The sequence below is a fragment of the Aethalodelphis obliquidens genome, unplaced genomic scaffold (genome assembly GCF_003676395.1).
Source record: "Aethalodelphis obliquidens isolate GAN/ISIS:26980383/991018 unplaced genomic scaffold, ASM367639v1 scaffold25, whole genome shotgun sequence".
NCBI lineage: Eukaryota > Metazoa > Chordata > Mammalia > Artiodactyla > Delphinidae > Aethalodelphis > Aethalodelphis obliquidens.
The window spans coordinates 34868435-34879440 of NW_020837969.1; the positions used below are offsets into that span (position 1 = coordinate 34868435).

Genomic DNA, 11006 nt, shown 5'->3' on the forward strand with positions numbered 1-11006 from the left:
CACTGACTTCTGTGAGGGGAGGTGTTGATAGTAACCTGTGCTTGCACACAGGCTTTTTGGTGGCTGCAGCAGCAGGCTTAGCATCTCATGTCCGTCTCTGGGGTCTGCACTGATAGCCACAGCTCGCGCCCATCTCTGGAATTCCTTTAAGTGGCGCGCTTTACCCCCTCTCCTTGCGCACCAGGAAACAATGAGGCAAGAAAAAGTCTCTTGCCTCTTTGGCAGCTCCAGACTTTTCCCTGCCTCCCTTCCAGCTAGCTGTGGTGCACCAACCCCCTTCAGGCTGTGTTCACGCAGCTAACCTCAGTCCTCTCCCTGGGATCCGACCTCCAAAGCCCAAGCCTCAGCTCTCAGCCCCCGCATCCTGGCGGGTGAGCAGACAATCCTCTCGGGCTGGTGAGTGCTGCTCGGCATTGATCCACTGTGTGGGAATCTCTCCACTTTGCCCTCTGCAACCCTGTGGCTGTGCTCTCCTCTGCGGCTCTGAAGCTTCCCCCCTCCACCACCAGCAGTCTCTGCCCACAAAGGGGCTTCCTAGTGTGTGGAAACGTTTCCTCCTTCACAGCTCCCTCCCACTGGTGCAGGTCCCCTCCCTATTCTTTTGTCTCTGTTTATTCTTTTTTCTTTTGCCCTACCCAGGTACGTGGGAAGTTTCTTGCCTTTTGGGAGGTCTGAGGTCTTCTGCCAGCCTTCAGTAGGTGCTCTGTAGGAGTTGTTCCACATGTAGATGTATTTCTGATGTATTTTTGAGGAGGAAGGAGATCTCCACGTCTTACTCTTCTGCCATCTTGAAGCTCCCCCAGATTTCTTCTTTTTTTCTCTCTCTTTTTTGTGTGTATGTGTTTTTGTCTGTTTGGTTTTGCTTTCACCATTTGTTTGGGTTTTTGCTGTCTGTTCATTTTCTTTCTTTCATATTTTTCCCTTTTCTTCTGCACCATGCACCTTGCAGGTTCTTGGTACTCTGGCCAGGTGTCTGGCTTGAGACTCTGAGGTGGGAGTGCCAAGTCCAGAATGTTGGACCACCAGAGAATTCACAGACCCAATGAATATTAATCAACAAGAGCTCTCCTAAAGATCTCCTCCACAACACCAAGACCTGGCTCAACCCTATGGCCAACAAGTTCCAGTGCTGGATGCCTCACACCAAACAACTAGCAAGACAGGAACACAACACAACCCATTAGCAGACAGGCTGCCTGAAGTCATACTAAGTTCACAGATACCCCAAAACACACCACTGGATATGGCTTTGCCCATCAGAGGGACAAGATCCAGCACAACCGATCAGAATGCAGGCACTAGTCCCTCCCCACCAGAAAGTCTACACAAGCCCTGGACCAACAACACCCCCTGGGGGCAGACACCAGTAGTAACAGTAATTATGACTCTGCAGCCTGCAGAAAGGAGACCCCAAACACAGTAAGTGAACCAAATGAGAAGACAGAAATATGCTGCAGATGAAGGAGCAAGGTAAAAAACCCACAAGACCAAACAAATGAAGAGGGAAACAGGCAGTCTACTTGAAAAAGAATTCAGAGTAATGATAGTAAAGATGACCCAAAATCTCAGAAATACAATGGAGAAAATACACGAAAACTTTAACAAGGACCTGTTAGAACTAAAGAACAAACAAACAGTGATGGACAACACAGTAGCTGAAATTAAAAATATTCTAGAAGGAATCAATAGCAGAATAACTGAGGCAGAAGAACAGATAAGTGAGCTGGAAGATAGAATATTGGAAATAATTGCTACAGAGGAGAATAAAGAAAAAAGAATGAAAAGAATTGAGGACAGTGTCAAAGACTTCTGAGACAACATTAAACAAACCAACATTCGAATTATAGGGGTCCGAGAAGAGGAAGAAAAAGAGAAAGGGTCTGAGAAAATATTTGAAGAGATTATAATCAAAAACTTCCCTAACATGGGAAAAGAAATAGTCAATCAAGTCCAGGAGACACAGAGAGTCCCATACGTGATAAACCCAAGGAGATACATGCCAAGACACATTAATCAAAATATCAAAAATTAAATACAAAGAAAAAATATTAAAAGCAGCAAGGGAAAAGCAACAAATAACACACAAGAGAATCCCTATAAAATTATCAGCTGAGGGGCTTCCCTGGTGGTGCAGTGGTTGAGAGTCTGCCTGCCAATGTGGGGGACACGGGTTCGAGCCCTGGTCTGGGGGGATCCCACATGCCGCAGAGCAACTGGGACCATGAGCCACAATTACTGAGCCTGTGCGTCTGGAGCCTGTATTCTGCAATAGGAGAGGCCACGATAGTGAGAGGCACGTGCACCGTGATGGAGAGTGGCCCCTGCTGGCTGCAACTGGAGAAGGCCCTCGCACAGAAACGAAGACCCAACACAGCCATAAAAAAAAAAAAAATTATCAGCTGATTTTTCAGCAGAAATTCTGCAGGCCAAAAGGGAGTAGCAGGATATATTTAAAATGATGAAAGGGAAAAACCTACAACCAAGATTACTCTACCCAGCAAGGATCTCATTCAGTTTCTAGGGGGAAATCAAAAGCTTTACAGACAAGCAAAAAAGTTAAGAGAATTCAGCACCACCAAACCAGCTTTACAACAAATGATAAAGGAACTTCTTGAGGCAGGAGACACAACAGAAAGAAAAGACCTACAAAAACAAATCCAAAACAATTAAGAAAATCATAATAGGAACATACATACCAATAATTACCTTAAATGTGAATGGATTAAATGCTCCAACCAAAAGACACAGACTGGCTGAATGGATACAAAAACAAGACACACATATACGCTGTCTACAAGAGACCCACTTCAGACCTAGGTACACATACAGACTAAAAGTGAGGGGATGGAAGAACATATTCCATGTAAATGGAAATCAAAAGAAAGCTGGAGTAGCAATACTCATATCAGATAAAATAGACTTTAAAATAAAGAATGTTACAGGAGACAAGGAAGGACACTACATAATGATCAAGGGATCAATCCAAGAAGATAGAACAATTATAAATATATATGCACCCAATATCAGAGTACCTCCATACATAAGGCAAATGCTAACAGCTATAAAAGATGAAATTGACAGTAACACAGTAATAGTGGGGGACTGTAACACCTCACTTACACCAATGGGCAGATCATCCAGACAGAAAGTTAATAAGGAAACACAAGCTTTAAGTGACACAACAGACCAGATAGATTTAATTGATATTTATAGAATACACTTTCCTCTCAAGTGCACATGAAGATTTCTCCAGGATAGATCACATTTTGGGTCACAAAACAAGCCTCACTGAATTTAAGAAAATTGAAATCATATCAAAGCATCTTTTCTGACCACAACAATATGAGATTAGAAATCAATTACAGGGGAAAACTAGTAAAACCCACAAACACATGGAGACTAAACAATATGCTACTAGATAACCAAGAGTTCTCTGAAGAAATCAAAGAGGAAATCAAAAAATACCTGGAGACAAATGACAATGAAAACGTGATGATCCCAAACCTACAGGGTGCAGCAAAAGCTGTTTTAAGAGGGAAGTTTATAGCAATACAATCCTACCTCAAGAAACAAGAAAAATCTCAAATAGACAATCTAACCTTACACCTAGAGGAGCTAGAGAGAGAAGAACAAAAGAAAACCCAAAGTTAGTAGAAGGAAATAAATCATAAAGATCAGAGCAGAAATAAATGAAACAGAACAAAAAAACAATAGCAAAGATCAATAAAACTAAAAGCTGGTTCTTTGAGAAGATAAAAAAAATTGATCAACCATTAGCCAGACTCATCAAGAAAAAGAGGGAGAGGACTCAAATCGATAAAATTAGAAATGAAAAAGGAGAAGTTACAACGGACACCACAGAAATATAAACAATTGTAAGAGACAACTACGAGCAACTATATGCCAATAAAATGGACAACCTGGAAGAAATGGACAAATTCTTAGAAAGGTATAAACTTCCAAGACTGAACCAGGAAGAAATAGAAAATATGAACAGACAAATCACAAGTAATGAAATTGAAACTGTGATTAAATATCTTCCCACAAGCTAAAGTCCTGGACCAGATGGCTTCACAGGTGAATTCTGTCAAACATTTAGAGAAGAGCTAACACTGATCCTTCAAACTCTTCCAAAATATTGCAGAGGAAGGAGCACTCCCAGACTCATTCTATGAGGCCACTGACACGCTGACATCAAAACCAATCAAATCACACACACAAAAAAAGAGAATTACAGACCAATAACACTGACGAATATAGACCCCCAAATCCTCAACAAAATACTAGCAAACAGAATGCAACAACATATTAAAAGGATCATACACCATGATCAAGTGGGATTTATCTCAGGTATGCAAGGATTCTTCAATATATGAAAATCAATCAATGTGATACACCATATTAACAAATGGAAGAATAAAAGCCATATGATCATCTCTATGTTTAGAAGCAGAAAAGTCTTTTGACAAAATTCAACACCCATTTACGATAAAAACTCTCCAGTAAGTGGGCATAAAGGGAACCTACCTCAATATAATAAAGGCCACATATGACAAACCCACAGCAAACATTATTCTCAATGGTGAAAAACTGAAAGCATTTCCTCTAAGATCAGGAAAAAGACAAGGATGCCCACTCTTGCCACTATTATTCAACATAGTTTTGGAAAACCTAACCATAGCAATCAAAGAACAAAAAGAAATAAAACAAATCTAAATTGGAAAAGAAGAAGTAAAACTGTCACTGTTTGCAGATGACATGATGCTGTATATAGAAATCCCAAAGATGCCACCAGAAAACAACTAGGTCTCATCAATGAATTTGGTAAAGTTGCAGGACACAAAATTAATGCACAGAAATCTCTTGCATTCCTATACACTAACAATGAAAGATCAGAAAGAGAAATTAAGGAAATAATCACATTCACCACTGCAACAAACAGAATAAAATACCTAGGAATAAACCTACTTAAGGAGGTAGACCCGTACTCAGAAAACTATAAGACACTGGTGAAAGAAATTAAAGATGATACAAACAGATGGAGAGGTACACCATGTCCTTGGATTGGAAGAATCAATATTGTGAAAATGACTATACTACCCAAAGCAATCTACAGATTCAATGCAATCCCTATCAAATTACCTATTGCATTTTTCACAGAACTAGAAGAAAAAATCTTAAAATTTGTATGGAGACACAAAAGACCCCGAATAGCCAAAGCAATCTTGAGAAAGAAAAATGGAGATAGAGGAATCAGACTCCCTGACTTCAGACTATACTACAAGGCTACACTAATCAAGACAATATGGTACTGGCACAAAAAGAGAAATATAGATCAGTGGAAGGATAGTAAAGTATAGAAACCCCAGAGTTAAACCCATGTTCCTATGGTTAACCTATCTATGAAAAATGAACCAACAATATACCATGGAGAAAAGTCTCTTCAATAAATGGTGCTGGAAAAACTGAACATCTAAGTGTAAAAGAATGAAATTAGAACACTCCCTAACACCATACACAGAAATAAACTCAAAATGGATTAAAGACCTAAATGTAAGACAGGACACTATAAAACTCTTAGAAGAAAACAGGAAAAACACTCTTTGACATAAATCACAGCAAGACATTTTTTGACACACTTCCTAGAGAAATGAAAATAAAAACAAAAATAAACAAATGGGACCTAGTTAAACTTAAAAGCATTTGCACAGCAAAGGAAACCATAAACAAGATGAAGAGACAACCCTCTGAATGGGAGAAAATATTTTCAAATGAGTCAACAGACAAAGGATTGATCTCCAAAATATACAAATAGCTCATGTTGCTCAATTAAAAAAAAAAACCCAATCCAAAAATGGGAGGAAAACCTAAATAGACAGTTCTCCAAATGTGGCCAAGAGGCACATGAAAAGATACTCAACATCACTAAATATTAGAGAAATGCAAATCAAAACTACAATGAGGTATCACCTCACAGTCATCAGAATGGCCTTCATCAAAAAATCTACAAACAATAAATGTTGGAGACCGTGTGGAGAAAAGGGAGTCCTATTGCACTGCTGGTGGGAATGTAAATTGATACAGCGACTATGGAGAACAGTATGGAGGTTCCTTAAAAAACCAAAAATAGGATTACCATATGACCCAGCAATCCCACTACTGGGCATATACACAGAGAAAGCCATAATTCAAAAAAATAGATGCACCCCAGTGTTCATTGAAGCACTATTTACAATAGGCAGGTCATGGAAACAATGTAAATGCCCATTGACAGAGGAATGGATAAAGAAGATGTGGTATATATATACAATGGAATATTACTCAGCCATAAAAAGGAATGAAATTGGGTCATTTGTAGAGACATGGATGGATCTAGAGACTGTCATATAGATTGAAGTAAGTAGAAAGAGAAAAACAAATATCTTATATAAATGCATATATGTGGAATCTTTTAAAATGGTATAGATGTACCTGTTAGCAGGGCAGAAATAGAGACACAGACATAGAGAACAAACGTATGGACACCAAGTGGGGAAAGGAGGGGTGGGATGAATTGGGAGATTGGGATTGACATATATACACTAATATGTATAAAATAGATAACTAATGAGAACCTGCTGTAAAGCACAGAGAACTCCACTTCACTGTACAGTAGAAACTAACATAGCATTGTAAAACAACTATACCACCCCCACCAAGAAAAAAACACAAAGGAGGGAGCTATTATTTTTGCCTGGGAGACCAGAAAATGGTTTCACAGAAAAGAAGCATTTTAACAAGGATGTAAAAATAAATGGGAATTTAAAAGTACTTCTCTAAGCCTTAGCTGCCTTTCTTGGGGGTGTAAAAAGCATAAATAAGGATCAGAATCACCATTTTGGGACTGAGCTGGTGTGACTAGAGAGACTGGGGCTATCCTCTGGGGAAGTGATAGGAGAGTGTTTTATTTACCATACAAGAGCCACTGCAGGCTAGGCAACAGGGAACACCAAGGGAGCCACAGTTCTTCCTTTATCTGTAATTTTCCATACTTCTTGAGCCTGAGCTTGCCTGCCACTCCCTGCAATGTGGTATGACCTGGGGGTAACAGGTCAGTCTGTTTATTTATTTATTTAAATGGTTTTTTTGTAACATCTTTATTAGAGTATAATTTCTTTACAATGGTGTGTTAGTTTCTGCTTTATAACAAAGTGAATCAGCTATACATATATATATGTATTTAAATATTTTAATTGAACTATATTTGACATAACACATTGTGTAGATTTAAGTTAATTAAATTTTGTTAATTTGATTTATATATTGTAATATGATTGCCATGGTAGAATAGTTAGCAACTCTATCATATCACATAATTATCATTTTTCTTTAGTGGTTAAGTTCTAGTCTTTTAGCAAGTTTGATGATTATAATGCAATATTGTTTATATTCACTATACTGTGCATTAGATCTCCAGTACTTATTATTGCTCCTTGCAAGTTTGTACCTTTAAACCACATCTGTCCTATACCTCAACTTCCATCTTCTGGTAACCACCATTTTACTCTCTGTTTTTATGAGTTTGGCTTTTTTAGATTCTACATTTGAATGATATCATACAGTATTTGTCTTTCTCTGTCTGCCTTATCTCAGCATAAAGTCCTCAAGATTCATCCATGTTGTCACAAATATGTTGTTACAAATAGCAGGGTGTCCTTTTTTCTCTTGGCTGAATACTACTATATATATATATATATATATATATATATATATATATATATATATATATTTTCTTTATCCATTCATCCACGAATGGGCACTTAGGTTGTTACCACATCTTGGCTATTGTGAATAATGCTGCGATAAACATGGAAGTGCATATATATCTCTTCAATATCCTATTTTCGTTTCCTATATTCTCTCCCAGAAGTGGAATTGCTGCATCCTATGGTAGTTCTATTTTTAATTTTTTGAGAAACCTCCATATTATTTCTCATAGTGGCTGAACCAACTTACATTCCCACCAAGAGTGTATAAGGACTATGTTTTCTCCACATCTTTGCTAACACTTATCTCTTGTCTCATTGTTGGCATTCTAAGAGATGTGAGGTGATATCTCACTGTGATTTTGATATGCATTTTCCTGATGATTAGTGATTTTGAACACTTTTCATATACTTGTTGGTCATTTCTTTGGAGAAATATTTATTCAAGTACTCTGCTCTTTCTTAACTGGATTTTTTTTGTTTGTGTGCTATTGAGTTGTATGAACTCCTTATATATTTTGGATATTAACCTTTTATCAGGTATATAGTTTGAAAATATTTTTTCCCATTCTGTAGTTTACCACTTCATTTTGTTGATAGTTTCTTTTGCTGTTAGAAACTTTTTAGTTTGATGCAGCCCCACTTATTGATTTTTGCTTTTGTTGCTATGCTTTTGGTGTCATGTACAAGACAGGTGTCAAGGAAATTTTCCCTAAGTTTTCATCTAGTAATTTTACAATTTCAGGTCTTAAGTTTAAGTCCTTAATCTGTTTTAAGTTAATTTTTGTGACTGGTGTAAGATAGGGAGGTGATTTCATTTCCTGGTATGTGAATATCCTGTTATGCCCAAACCTTGTATTGAGGAGGATTTTCCCATTAAGCACTCCTGGCTCCCTTGTCAAATACAGGTTGACCTTATATGTATGGGTTTATTTCTGGGATGTTGATTCTGTTCCATTTGTCTACGTGTTCATTTTGATGAAAGTACCATACTATTTTGATTGCTATAGCTTTATAGTAGTTTGAAATTGGCAGTGTGATACCTCCAGCCTATGTTCTTCTTTCTCAGGACTGTTTTTGTGGGTTGTTTTCTATTTCTGTGTAAAATGTCATTGAAATTTTGAACCTATTGACCTTGAGTAGTATGGACATTTTAAGGATATCAATTCCTCCGATCCATGAACTCAGTTTAGCTTCCCATTTATTTATGTCTCCTTCAATTTTTAAAAAATTAGTGTGTTATTGTTTTCATTGTGGAGATCTTTCACTTCTTGGTTAAATTTATCCTTGAGTACTTTGTTATTTTCAATGCTATTTTGCATTTTTTTCAGATATTCTGTTGTTAGTGTTTAGAAATACAATTGATTTATGTATATTGATTTTGTATCATGCAACTTTACTTGTTTATTATTTCTTGTTTACTTGTTTATTAGTTCTAACAGTTTTTTGGTAGATCCTTCAAGGATTTTCTATATACAAGATCATGTCATCAGCAAACAGAGACACTTTCACTTCTGTTTCAATTTGAATGTCTTGTATTTGTTTTTCTTATTTCACTGCTTGGTTAGGACTTCTAGTACTATGTTGAATAGTTGTGGTGAGAGTGGCCATGCTTGTCTTGTTCCTGATCTTAGAGGCAAAGTTTCATATTTTCACCACTGAGTATGTTAGCTCTGGCTTTACCATTTATGGCTTTTATTATGTTTATATATGTTTCTTATATACCCAAACAGCTAAGCACTTTTATCACGAAAGTTTGTTGAATTTTGATGAATGCTTTTTCTGCATCTATTGAGATGACCATATGATTTTTGTCCTTTTTTTGAATTAATGTGATGTATTACATTTATATATTTGTGTATGTTAAACCTTTCTTGCATCTCAGGGATGAATCTCACTTGAAGATAGTGTACAGTCCTTTTAATGTGGTATTAAATCTGGTTTGCTAATATTTTGTTGAGATACATTGCATCTATATTCATCATGTATATTGATCTGTACTCTTCTCTTCCTGTGGTATCACTACATAGCTATGGTGTCAGGTTAATGTTGGCCTTGGAAGTTGAGAAGTGCTCTCTCCTCTTGAAATCAATATTTGGTAGAATTCATGGGAGAGCTATCTGATCCTAGGCTTTTCTTTGTGGGACGTTTTTTGATTACTGATTCAGTCTCTTTACACATTATTGATCTGTACAGACTTTCTATTTCTTCATGATTTGGTATTTGCAGTTTGTATGTTTCTAGCAATATCTATTTTTTTCTAGGTTGTTGAATTTTTAAATTGTTAAAACTAGTCTCTTAGGTACTTTTGTAATCTGTGGCATCATTTGTGATGTTTCTTCTTTCATTTACAGTTTCATATACTTCAGTTCTCTCTTTTTTTCTTTGTAAGTGTAGCTGACTACTTGTCAATTTTACTTATCTTTTTTAAAAAACCAACTCTTAGTTTTCTTGATATTTTCTATTGTTTTTCTCTTCTTTATTTTACTTAGTTCTGATTTGATCTTCATTATTTACTTCCACATGCTAACTTTGGGCTCAGTTTGTTCTTATTTTTTCAGTTCCTTGAGGTATAAATTTAGGTTGTTTGTTTGCAATCTCTCTCTCTCTCTCTGTTTTTTTTTTTTTTTTTTTTTTGGTGGTACATGGGCCTCTCACTGTTGTGGCCTCTCCTGTTGCAGAGCACAGGCTCCGGACATGCAGGCCCAGCGGCCATGGCTCACGGGCCTAGTTGCTCCGTGGCATGTGGGATCTTCCCAGACCAGGGCACGAACCCATGCCCCCTGCATCGGCAAGCAGACTCTTGACCACTGCACCACCAGGGAAGCCCCTCTCTCTCTCTTTTAAATGTAGACCTTTATCTCCATAACCTTTCCTCTTAGAACTGTTTTTTTGGTATGCTTTAAGTTTTGGTATATTGCTTCCAGTTTTGTTTGTTTTAATATATATTCTAATTTCACCTTTAATTTATTCTTTGACCATTGGTTGCAGTACTCTGTTGCTTAATTTTCACACATTTATGATTTTTTCCAGATATCCTCCTATTACTGTTTTCTAGTTTCATGTGATGTGTTTGGAAAATGTACTTGGTATGCTTTCAGTCATTTAAAATTTTTTGAGATAAATTTTGTGACCCGACATATGATCTATTCTATCCTGGACAATGTTTTGTGTCTACTTGAGAATAATGTGTATTCTGCTGCTGTTGGATAGAATGTTCTATATATGTATATTAGGTTCATTTTTTCCAATGTTTCTTTA

General features: G+C 37.0%; 1 long non-coding RNA gene across 1 annotated transcript; it reads right to left on the reverse strand.

Moving 5' to 3' along the window:
• Nucleotides 1–7243: 7243 nt before the first annotated feature.
• On the reverse strand, nucleotides 7244–9758 carry LOC113628933 (uncharacterized). Its single transcript, XR_003436301.1, has 3 exons — nucleotides 9747–9758; nucleotides 8197–8200; nucleotides 7244–7877 (listed from the first exon to the last, which is right to left on the reverse strand). It is a non-coding gene; the product is annotated as an uncharacterized LOC113628933 (long non-coding RNA).
• Nucleotides 9759–11006: the final 1248 nt, after the last annotated feature.